At 38.4% G+C, this 11,440-nt stretch overlaps 1 pseudogene; it reads left to right on the top strand.

Annotated features, from left to right (window-relative positions):
• The first annotated feature begins 8,117 nt into the window (after positions 1-8,117).
• LOC150058768 (E3 ubiquitin-protein ligase RNF146 pseudogene) lies at positions 8,118-9,179 on the top strand (annotated as a pseudogene).
• The last annotated feature ends 2,261 nt before the right edge of the window (positions 9,180-11,440 follow it).

Genomic DNA, 11,440 nt, shown 5'->3' with positions numbered 1-11,440 from the left:
TAGGCCAAATTCCCACACCCCCCACTTCCAGTTTTTGAGTAGTTAATTGGACATATAGTTGCGAGGGGATTTTTCCATTGGAGCTGGCTTTGAACTGCAGTCTTCAGATCTCAGCCTCCTGAGTAGCCAGGATTTACAAATGTGAGCCAGAGTTACCAGGCATGTTTGAACTTTTGTAATAAGAAAATGGTCCTTGATTTGCATTTCTTTTATGACCAGAGATGTTGAGCATTTCTTCATGTGTCTGTAGGCCATTTTTGTTTCTTCTTCAGAGAAGACTCTCTTTAAGTCTTTGGCCCATTTTTTAATGGGATGGTTGTTACTTTGAAGATTAGTTTTGGAGTGATTCAATTTTTTGAGTTGTTGATATATTTTAGATATGAGGCCTTTGTCCGTTGTTTGGTTGGTGAAGATCTTCTCCCACTCTGTAGGCTTCCTAATTAATTTACTAGCTATGTCCTTTGCCATACAAAAGCTCTGCAGTTTAATGCAGTCCCACTTATCCAGCCTTTCTCTGATTTGTTGTGATTCGTGGTCCTTATTAAGAAAGTTTTGACCTGTGCCAAGGAGGCCTAGTGTATCTCCTATTCCTTCTTGTAAAGTTTTCAGAGTGTCGGCTTTTACCTTCAGGTCTTTGATCCATTTCCAGTTAATTCTAGTACAGGGTGACAAAGAAGGTTCCAACTTTAGTTTTCTGCATGTGCTTAACTAGTTCTGCCAGCACCACTTGTTGAAGAGGCTATCTTTCTTCCATTCTATTTTTTTGGCTCCCTTGTCAAAGATTAGGTGGCCATAGGTCTGTGGTTTAATATCTGGATCTTCAGTTCTATTCCATTGGTCTTCAGGCCTGTTCTTGTGCCAGTACCAAGCTGTTTTGATAATTATAGCTCTGTAATAGAGTCTAAAGTTTGGTATTAAAATTCCTCCTGCACTGATCTTTCTACTAAGAAGTGTTTTTGCTATACGGGGTTTTTTATAGTGAAGTAAGCCAGACTCAAAGGAACTTAGGCTCAATGGTTTCCCTCATTTGTCATAATCAGTAGAAACCTTGGGCTCTCCTAGCAGAGATTTGCAATAGAGCAAAACCTTGATACAAAAGGCCATATAGTAGGACACTAAATGAAAGGATCTCTAGGATATAGAAACATAAGCCATATAATGAATGATTGTTGTTCTTAAGGTACTATGTTATCTCTCATCTCTTATGCTGTCCCTTGGTTATCTCATATTGTTACTGTATCTCACTTTGTTACCTGATATATCAGATATATCTGTATTTGGTTATTTGAAATTGGATAGGGAAGGGGGGAAAACAAGATGAGGGGTGGGGGTGGGGGGAGGGAAAAGGCACCAAGACATGTGAAAGGGTATCAATGTATGGAAATTAATGCACCATCTATCTGGCAAATATCATGTAACCCTTCTATTAATTACAATAAAAAATATGAAAAAAAAGAAAATGGTCCTTACTCTATGCTGCTGTCAGGAAGAATGACTTCACCCCATTTGTAAGGAAATGGAAAGACTTAGAAAAAATCATATTAAGTGAAGTAAGCCAGACTCAAAGGAACATGGGCTCAATGGTTTCCCTCATTTGTCATAATCAGTAGAAACCTTGGGCTCTCTTAGCAGAGATTTTCAGTAGAGCAAAACTTAGATTCTTAAGGCCATATAGAATAACGCTAAATGAAAGGTCCTCCAGGATAGAGAAACAAAAGCCATATAATGAGTGATTTTTTTTAAATGTACTATGTTATCTCTCATCTCTTTTGCTGTCCCTTGGTTATCTCATATTGTTACAATATTTTACCTGGTTGTCTGACATATTGTTTATATGCATATTTGGTTGTTTGAAGTTGGATAGGGAAGGGAGGAAAACAAGATGGGGGGGCGGAGATGGGGGAAGGGAAATGGGGACCAAAACATGAGAAAGGGTATCAATGTTTGTGAAGTAATGCACCTTCTAGCTGGTGAATATAATGTAACCCTTCTATTAATTACAATAAAAAATATATGAGAAAAAAAAGGAAAATGGTCCTTATACTATCCCTGAACTTAGATCTGTCCTTTTAATATTAGAAACTTACCATGGAAATACCTGCTTGCAAACCTTCGAAGGATGATAAAATTCAATCTTTTTGTAGCAATATACATGAACTATTGAACTTTTCAGTTCCAAACACAAGTATGGAGCTGTGTTTCCCAAGCTTCACAATCTCACTCCTTGACCCATGCTGTTCCTCAGTCTATAATGTTTCTTCTTCCTTTTCCACATGGAGGCTCAAGTGTCGTCTTCTCCAAGAAATCTTTTGTCGTTCCTGCTCTCCCTTGTTCTTTCTTCTAGCCTTATAAGTAATTAGAATAGAGCACCTACATATATAAACTATTAACACATCTCTCCCATATATCATATTGTAAGTTTTCTGAAGATCAACTGTCTTTTACATTCTTTTCAATGCCTGCCTATAGCACTATGCCCTGCATACAATATGCTTGTACAAATGTGCATGTGTGGTAGGGGTGACATGTGTGTATGTGTGGCACATGCACATGTGCCAATACTGGTGCTTGAAGTCAGGGCTTGAGCACTGTCCATGAGATTTTACACTCAAGACTAGCACTGTTCCCTTTGAGCTACAGCTCCATGTCTGTCATTTTATGATTAATTGGAGATAAGAGTCTCACAGACTTTCCTGCTGAGGCTGGCTTCAAACCGCAATCCTCAGATCTCAGTCCCCTGAGTAGCTAGGGTTACAGGTGTGAGTCACCAGTGGCCAGCTTAAAATATTTTTTATTAAATAAAAGCTGAGTGACTATTGAACTTTTCTTATGGATTCTGCGTCATTCTGCTGAATGGTTTGCTGGTCCTGTAGAGTGTTTCCTATATCTCTGGGTCACCTGTTATCCAAATCCTCTGATAACTCCTATTCCTTTTAACATTTATTCAGTGATATTTCCTTTTATTTCATCATATCCCTGGATGATAGTCAATACCTTTGTCAACCATCCTGAAATGATACTTCCAGATATTTCTGTCTGGTCTAGCATGTTTATCCAGCAGTGAGGTATATTTATATGGCATAATGACTATGTAGTTCTTTATACCTCTTCTAGATTGAATCAAATGGTTTTCTTTTGTCATTGCTGAATAGCCACCAAATGAAGTATTCTAAAAGATACTCCAGATTATAGTAACCATAAAAAAGAATAACCCATATATACTCAGGAGGCTGAGATCTGCGGATCACGGTTCAAAGCCAGCCCAGGCACAAAAGGACCTGAAACTCTTTATCTCCAGTTAACTTCCAGAGAACAGGAAGTGGGGCTTGGCTCAAGAGTAGGGTGATAGCCTTGAGCTGAAAAGCTCAGGGACATTGCCCAGGCCCAGGGGTAGGGCGGTAGCCTTGGGCTGAAGAGCTATGAGACAGTGCCCAGACCGAGTTCAAGCCCCAACACCCACAAAAAAATTTATAATAACCCATATCTATCAGAACCCAAAATATCAGCATAGACCTAGGAAAATTTACATAACATCAACTTGGCTATATCCAAAAAGGAAGCCAGTTGTGGTAACATATTACCACACAACTCAGAATGGTAACTAATTCCAAAATATAAATCTTACTGCCTTATTCTTACCTCGATAACAAGACATGAGGAGCATAGCATCCCAATGTAAGACATCTGCTTAGTTTGGGTGGAGTTGAAGTTTGGGTAATGCTACCCTTTTGAGACACTCTTCTGGGAATGCAGAAATATATATAATTCCCCTTTTCTAGGAATAAAAAACAATAGCATCTACACTATTTGGCTACTTTTTCTGTCATCCCTTCACCAGCTTCCCTATTTGTCTTCATGATGTTAGAGAAAGTAACATTTTCATTCATGTTCAGTAACTCATTTGACTCTGTTTCTGGATTAAGTCTTAACTTCTGAAAATGGTCAGGGTGACCTTACAATTGTGTCTAATTCTCTTAATGGATGGAATATAATCTACTAAAAGTTCAATGTTTTAGTGTGTGTGCACATGTTTTGAAGCAAACTATTTTGCCATAATTATTTAGCTTTGAAGCTGAAAGAAAAATCCTGTTCTTATTTGGCCCACCATACATAGAACCTGGTTCTGGATAACTAGTTATCAGTAGTACTGATTTAATACAGAAATGAAGTTCATCAATATTCAATTCTAATGAACAGTCTCCTCTTTCTGGATGCCCAGTGTCCTTGGCTTTGCCCTAGAACATTATGATCAAATTCTGAAGATGTAACACGTTTAACAAGGCAGAGACAATAATAATTCCCTCTCATAATTCTCCACTGTATGCCCAGTCTATTCCTTATAAACTGACCAGTTGGAGACGTGATAAAGTTGGCTGACACAACTTCGAAAGCTCCAACAATGAGGTCTGTTTATAATATGGTATCATGAATATTTACATATTTATACATATTCTAGATTATTTCTTACCACTTGCTGTCTGCTTGAAGGTGAGTTATCCTCCTTGTAATAATTAATTTCATGTGCCTAATTCCAAAAGTCAAACACGAGTTTGGCTATTGCTATGAAAGAGATTTTGATGTGATTTAATTCAGAAGACTTTGCATTGAGCAGACTGTTTCTTCATAATGTGAATACGTCTTGCCCAATCACATAAAAACTCTAGAAGAAAGACTGAGGCCAACTTACCAAAGAGAAATTTGACAGCCAGACAGCCTTTCCATTCCAGATTATAACATCAGCTCTTTTCAAAGTCTCAAGGTTCCTCAGCCTGCTCCACAGAATCAGATTTGGATTTGCTCACCTCCAGAACTTGTGTGCCACCTTAAAAGAAACCTCTCCTACTGCTCTACCTCTCACCCTTCATTCCCCTTCCATTTCTCCCTCTCTCTTTTGTCTCTTTCCTACTTTCTTCCTTTTCTATCTATTCCAGCTTCCCCCTTTCCTCTCTCTCTCCCTCTATTCTTCCCTCTTTCCTTTCCTCTTTCCACCCTATCTACCATCCCTTTATTCCTCTTTTTCCTCCCTCTCTTCGTCTATCTGTTCCTCCCGCCCTCTCTTCCTCTTCCCTTCTGCTTCTTCCTTCGTTTCTCTCCTCTTTCCTGCCTCCAACCCCCACATACTAATCCACAACCCAGTGGTTCTGTTTCTCAGTAACACACCCTTAAAGGCACAAATCCAAGGCTTTCCGCATCTGAAGGAGAGAATCTGTAGCAGCAGCATTATTTTCTGGCTCATTAGCTCCTCACCTGGTTTCTATGCTCCACCAGTTCCACTGAACACTTGGTGAGTGATTATCTAGAGAAATTCTAAAATGTGCCTGGAGTAGCCACATGATTGCAATAAGACTGAAGCAGGAAATTTGATTTTATGTCTAAATTAATTTTTAGGGATGTTGCTATAGTGCATCTCCATTCTTGGCTGTTTCTTGGCAGAGTTTGTTTACAGCATGCATTCTGTTTTCTACATGATTTTCCTAATTTGTCTTCATACTTTGCCTGGTGCACTGCATTCTTCTTGATATTTGTTTGTTGGTTGGTTTATTGTAGATCATGGGGCGTGAACTCTGGGCCTGGGCGCTACCCTGAGCTCTTCTGCTCAAGGCTACCACCCTACCCTTGGAACCACAGTGCCACTTCTGGTTTTCTGTTGGTTAATTGGACATAAGAGTTTCACAGACTTTGATGCCCAGGCTGGCTTTGAATTGCAATCCTCATATCTCAGCCTCATGAATAGCTAGAATTACGGGAGTGAGCCACCACACCCGGCTCATTTTTTAATTTTTAAATTGATACAGAATTAATGCAAAAATTATAGATCTATTCATTGTATCTAATATATAGTCATTGTATATAATATGTTCACTGTATATAATATATTCATGTATAAAATATATACTCATTGTGTATCATATACAGCATAATCTAATCCATATTATATATCATATGTAATATTAAGAATCTAATATAAAATTGATTATAGTGCTGGAAAAACTATCCAAAGTAATAACTAAAGGAAATTAACTCTTCAATTATTTTCAGAGTTGCAGTAGGAAATTAGTAAGTTCAAAACATAGAATATTCTATATTCTAATATGTTTGTCACCAAAGCCCCAGTTATGGAAGATTTATGATAGTATTTCCACATATATACCAGTTATCATTCATATAATTTTAAGCCAATTTTTCTCAAACTGTTAGAGAAATAAAAAAATTGAGCATGGAAATAAGACATTTTAATGAAAACATCCAACTGTTTAAGTTACCATTGATGTAAGGTACATATAAAGAAGGTCTTGATTTAGAATAAATAAAATAAGAGAAATAATAAATAAGTAAATAAAAATACTTGAGAATGCAGTATGTATTCGGTAGGTGTTGGTCATTTATTCTTTTTCTTTTTTTTATATTTTCCAGTTCTGGGGCTTGAACTCAGGGCCTGGGCACTGTCCTAGAGCTTTTTCAAGGCTAGTGTTCCACCACCTGAATCATAGCACCACTTCCAGCTTTTTCTGTGTATGTATGCGGCACTGAGGAATCGAACCTTGGGCTTTGTGCATAGTAGGTAAGCACTCTATCACTAGGCCACACTCTCAGGCCTAGTCTTTGACCTGGCCAGCAATGTACAGTAAAATCCTCTCTGGTGATGTTGGGAGGTGGCTACATGCTTACACTTGAAATGGACTGTGCTGTCAAGCTCAAGCTCTGTTGCTTAGTCCATTAAGTGGACTAAACAAGTGTGTGTGTGTGTGTGTGTGTGTGTGTGTGTGTGTGTGTGTGTGTGTCTACATTTTATTGTTTTGTTGTGATGATCTTGAAGCTTGAACTCAGGGCCCAGGCTCTGTCCCTGAGCTATTTTGCTCAAGACAAGTGCTTTACCATGTGAACCACAACACCACTTCTGGCTTTTAGGTGGTTAATTGGAGATCAGACTCTCATGGATTTTCCAGCCTGGGCTGTTTCAAACTGTAATTCTCAGATGTCAGCCTCCTGAGTAGCTAGGATAACAGGTTTGAACTACCAACACCCAGTAGATTCAATTAGTTTTTAACTTACAATACTTTCAACTAACTTCTCTAATATGTTAATCAAACATATTAGTTAAACAGCAATTAGTTGTACAAGGGAGATTTCATTTTGACACGTCTACATATGAACCTTGATCAAACTTACCTTTTCTGCCATTCTCTTTCTTTCCTCAAACCCCTTTCTCACACCAATCTCAACAAGCTTTATTGTTTCATTGGCATATGTACATACAGCATTTTCACCACATTTACCATCCTTCACCCTGTTTTCTCTCCCACTTCTCACTAATATCCACACTCAAGGCACCTATTCAATTTACAATGGATTTACAGAGATAGAACCCCATCTTAATCTCATGAGCATCTGTAACAACCTGTTTACAGTAGAAACCTACATGACATTATATGAAAAAAATTCCCAGTCATTTTTCATTCACTTAAAAATTTATTCTAGCAATAGTACTCACATAAATTATTGAAAGGGAAGCAAGTCATCTTACTTGCTCCATCTTAATATGCTGTTTTACTTCTTGAACAATGATTTAAGACTTGTAGGAAGTGAAACATCAAGAGAAAGTGCATACTAGAAACTGACTTTGCTTCATTCTCTACACTTAATAGGTTTAGAATATCTTCTTTGCTGCAGACTTGGGTCACACACTGACTCTTGGGATGGTTTAGTTAGCAGGAGACTTGCCCTACTCCACAGAGACATCCATGGGCTTTTCTTGACTGTTAGCATCCAGCAATTGCTTCACCCTGTAGTTAAACTGAAGTCCTCTCACTGGTCAGCAATGCATGATTAAAAATCCTCCCATGGGGGCTCCAAGGCTGAAGAGAAAAGACTGCGAGCTGCCCATGGCTGTGGCTTAGAGAGCACAGAGAATGAACCAGCAGCAGAAGAGAAACCACTGCAAGTTGGCTGACTGCTGGTAAAGAAGATGCTTTATTTTTGTGGCAAGCATCTGTGGAATCTGTAATGGAAATGTGCTTTGTTGAGTTAAAAGTCTTACATTTACAAAAAGAAACTTCCAAAAGTCTTCTCATAAACTATAACAAGTGAATTGAAGATGGAGGAATGTGTTCATACGGCTCACAACACAAAGGGATGGTGGGCTGTGGTGAGATTGATCATTCGATGAACATGCTTCCTACAAACAGGAAAGAAAATGAGTCCTGTTCTAATAGTACACCATCTCTACCCGTTCCTGAATGTGCCATTTGTCTGTAAACTTGTGTTCACCCTGTCAGTTTGCCCTGTAAACATGTTTTCTGCTATCTGTGTAAAAGGAGCTTCATGGCTTGGGAAGAGATGTGCCCTTTGTCGACAAGAAATTCCAGAGGATTTCTTTGATGAGCCAACTGTGTTGTCACCAGAATTCAAGGCAGCAAGTGGAGGAAATGGTGAATATGCATGGTATTATGAAGGAAGAAATGGGTGGTGGCCGTATGATGAGTGTACCAATAGAGACCTGGAAGATGCTTTCTCCAAAGGTAAAAAGAACACTGAGATGTTAATTGCTGGATTCTGTATGTTGCTGATCTTGAAAATATGGTTCAATATAGGATAAATGAACATGGACGTCACAGGAAGATTAAGAGAGATATAATAGATATACCAAAGAAGGGTGTAACTGGACTTAGACTGGATTGTGACACTAATACTGTAAACCTGGCAAGAGAGAGTTCTGCAGATGGAGTGGATAGCATATCAGCACAGAGTGGAGCTTCTGCTCAGCCTCCGGTGTCATCTTCTGTAAGGCTCTTAACATCAATAGATGGGCAGTTAACCAGTCCTGCAACACCCTCCCCTGATGCAGGCACTTCTCTGGAAGACTCTTTTGCTCATTTACAACTCGATGGAGACAGCATAGCTGAAAGGAGTCATAGGGGGGAAGAAGAAGATCATGAATCACCCAACACTTCCAATGAAGAAACTGAATCTGATGCCAGTAGTGAGAGTGAAGATGTTTCTGCAGTTGCTGCACAACACTCTTTGACCCAACAGAGAATTTGGTTTCTAATACAAACCAGACAGTAGCTGATCGGTCAGATCGATCAGGAGCCAATCGTTCAGTAGCAGGGGGAGGAACAGTGAGTGTTAGTGTCAGATCTAGAAGGCCTGATGGACAGTGCACAGTAACTGAAGTTTAAATAAACATCTCCAGCTACATGCTCAAGGCTGAAATGGTGATCTGTAAATTTCTGCCCACATAACATTATACTCATCCCTAATAGTGCATTTTGGGAGTTGGGGTGGGAAGGGATATGGGAAGGATAGGCTGGAAATTAAAATGTCTAACATATCTCTGTTGAGACATTTATTTAATGTAAGAAATTTGGGTGTTAATAGTTGAGAGCTGTTTAGTAGTAATCCAGTTTTCCTGACATGTTTACATTAAAATTTTTAAAGGATTTCCTTAGTTCTTTTGGAGTGTGTATTTTATCTGTGCATAAACGGTCCACATCTGACTCTTGCACTGTTTTATTTTTTTGCATGGGTCAACATAAAATCATTACTAAACTTTTGCCCCAGTAAGATGTTCGATATCCTTATATGCAGGGAGCTTAATTTAATGTGGATTTGAAGTATTGAAATGGAAATGTAAAGGAACAGCTAGTAACTTATGTTTCGGCATCTTTGTAACACTTCATCGTGTTCTTTCCCATACGCTTTGTTGTCTAGTCCTTGTACTTTGAGGTTTCTCTTGATCTGCATTTTTCTTTTTGGTTAAAAAGTTTATAATTTAATAAATACTAGAGTTTATCAAAAAAAATCCTCCCATGTAGTTTAGTTCACTTCTTTCTGGATCTCAATATTAAATTTCCATTCTAGTCCTGCTTCAACTTTTCAACAAATCTACCACCTGATACTTCAGTAGCAAACTGCCTCCCTCCATACGAGTTCAATTCTGTCGACTTCAATTGGACGTTGAAAGTGGTATTTATAGAAGATTGCATAATGAAAATTAATATGGAGTGCATATCATATTTTTGTTGTATATTCTCAGAGTCCTTGACTTAGGATGTTAAGCCATGCTTCCAAAGGAAAGAAGCACAAGAGAAAGCCGTGTTTACTTGGTCACATTCACTGGGATTATCTGGCGGTAGGTACTCTGTGGATCTTCTAGGCCATATTATTTGACAGTCTACATGTTGAAGTATCTACTTTGAACATCCATACTTTGCTTAAAAATTACTGGGGCTGAGAGTTTGGCCTAGTGGTAGAGTGCTTCCCTAGCATGCACAAAGACCCAGGTTCAATTCCTCGGTACCACATACATGGGAAAAAGCCAGAAATGGTGCTGTGGCTCAAGTGGCAGAGTGCTAGCCTTGAGGAAAAAGCCCAAGGACAGTTCTCAGGCCCTGAGTTCAAGCCTAGGACTGGCACCAAAAAAAAATTACTGAGCAGTATTTAGAGCAGAGATACAATATATATATATATATATATATTCCCTATAATTACATGAATAATCTTTGAGATTATTTATCCTTTGAACAATTTGATCCTTTTTGTGTGGGTGTTCCACTTGTGTCCTTTGACTGAATGAACAGTGGTTTCTAGCTTGACTTCAACTCACAGAAATATTAAAAGTCTTGGGAAATAACAATGGATGTGTCTAGGAAACTATAAAGCACTATATATAGAATTTCCAATTTTAGTGATAGCCAAGAGATGCTAACCCAGGGTAACATCCTGGAATATAAGAGGTCATCAGGAATAGCTCATTCCATACTAGAGTTCCATAGTCTTTGTTATATAGCACCTTAATAAGCTCAGCTAGCCGTTATATTAATTGAAACCCAACAAACAATGTCACAAACATATTTTTTTAAGTGAGTGTTTTTGCTCATGTAATTTTGTTCCAGAAGAGTTCAAGGAAGAAGAGGAAGTGGGGGAGGGGAAGATGGACAATAAGACTTTGCTTCACGTTGTCATTCAGGGAAACAGATGCATAAAGAGCTGGAAGAGCTGCATGTGGTAGGGCTTTTGAGCCAAGCCTGAAGGACATGCTTACAATGTCCATTTACATCTGTTTCATGGATCAAGGCTGAATCGCAGACTGACGTTCTGTAATAGAAGCCAAGGAATCCCATCTGCTGCACAGGTAGGGTAACTAGTCAGTCTACCTCCAATGATAAGTTTGGGCAACGACTAAATTGTTTCTACATACACTGTCTTTCCTATGTGGTATGAGCCACTATATATATATATATATATATATATATATATATATATATATATATATATATATATATATATGTATATCTGGCTGAATGCAACCCAAGAACCTCTAAACTGTGTAAAAGTTAAGTCATTGCTATTAGCTTGGATGTAACTCTTTGGAATCCAAATTCAGTTAAAGTGACATGCAATTGTTGAAGAACCACATTTTATATTTTTTTAGCTTTCC

The sequence above is a fragment of the Megascapheus bottae genome, chromosome 9 (genome assembly GCF_031878675.1).
Source record: "Megascapheus bottae isolate mThoBot1 chromosome 9, mThoBot2.hap1, whole genome shotgun sequence".
In the NCBI taxonomy this organism is placed as follows: domain Eukaryota; kingdom Metazoa; phylum Chordata; class Mammalia; order Rodentia; family Geomyidae; genus Megascapheus; species Megascapheus bottae.
Note: the sequence above shows the minus strand (reverse complement) of the source record. Positions and strands in the feature narration are given on the sequence as shown.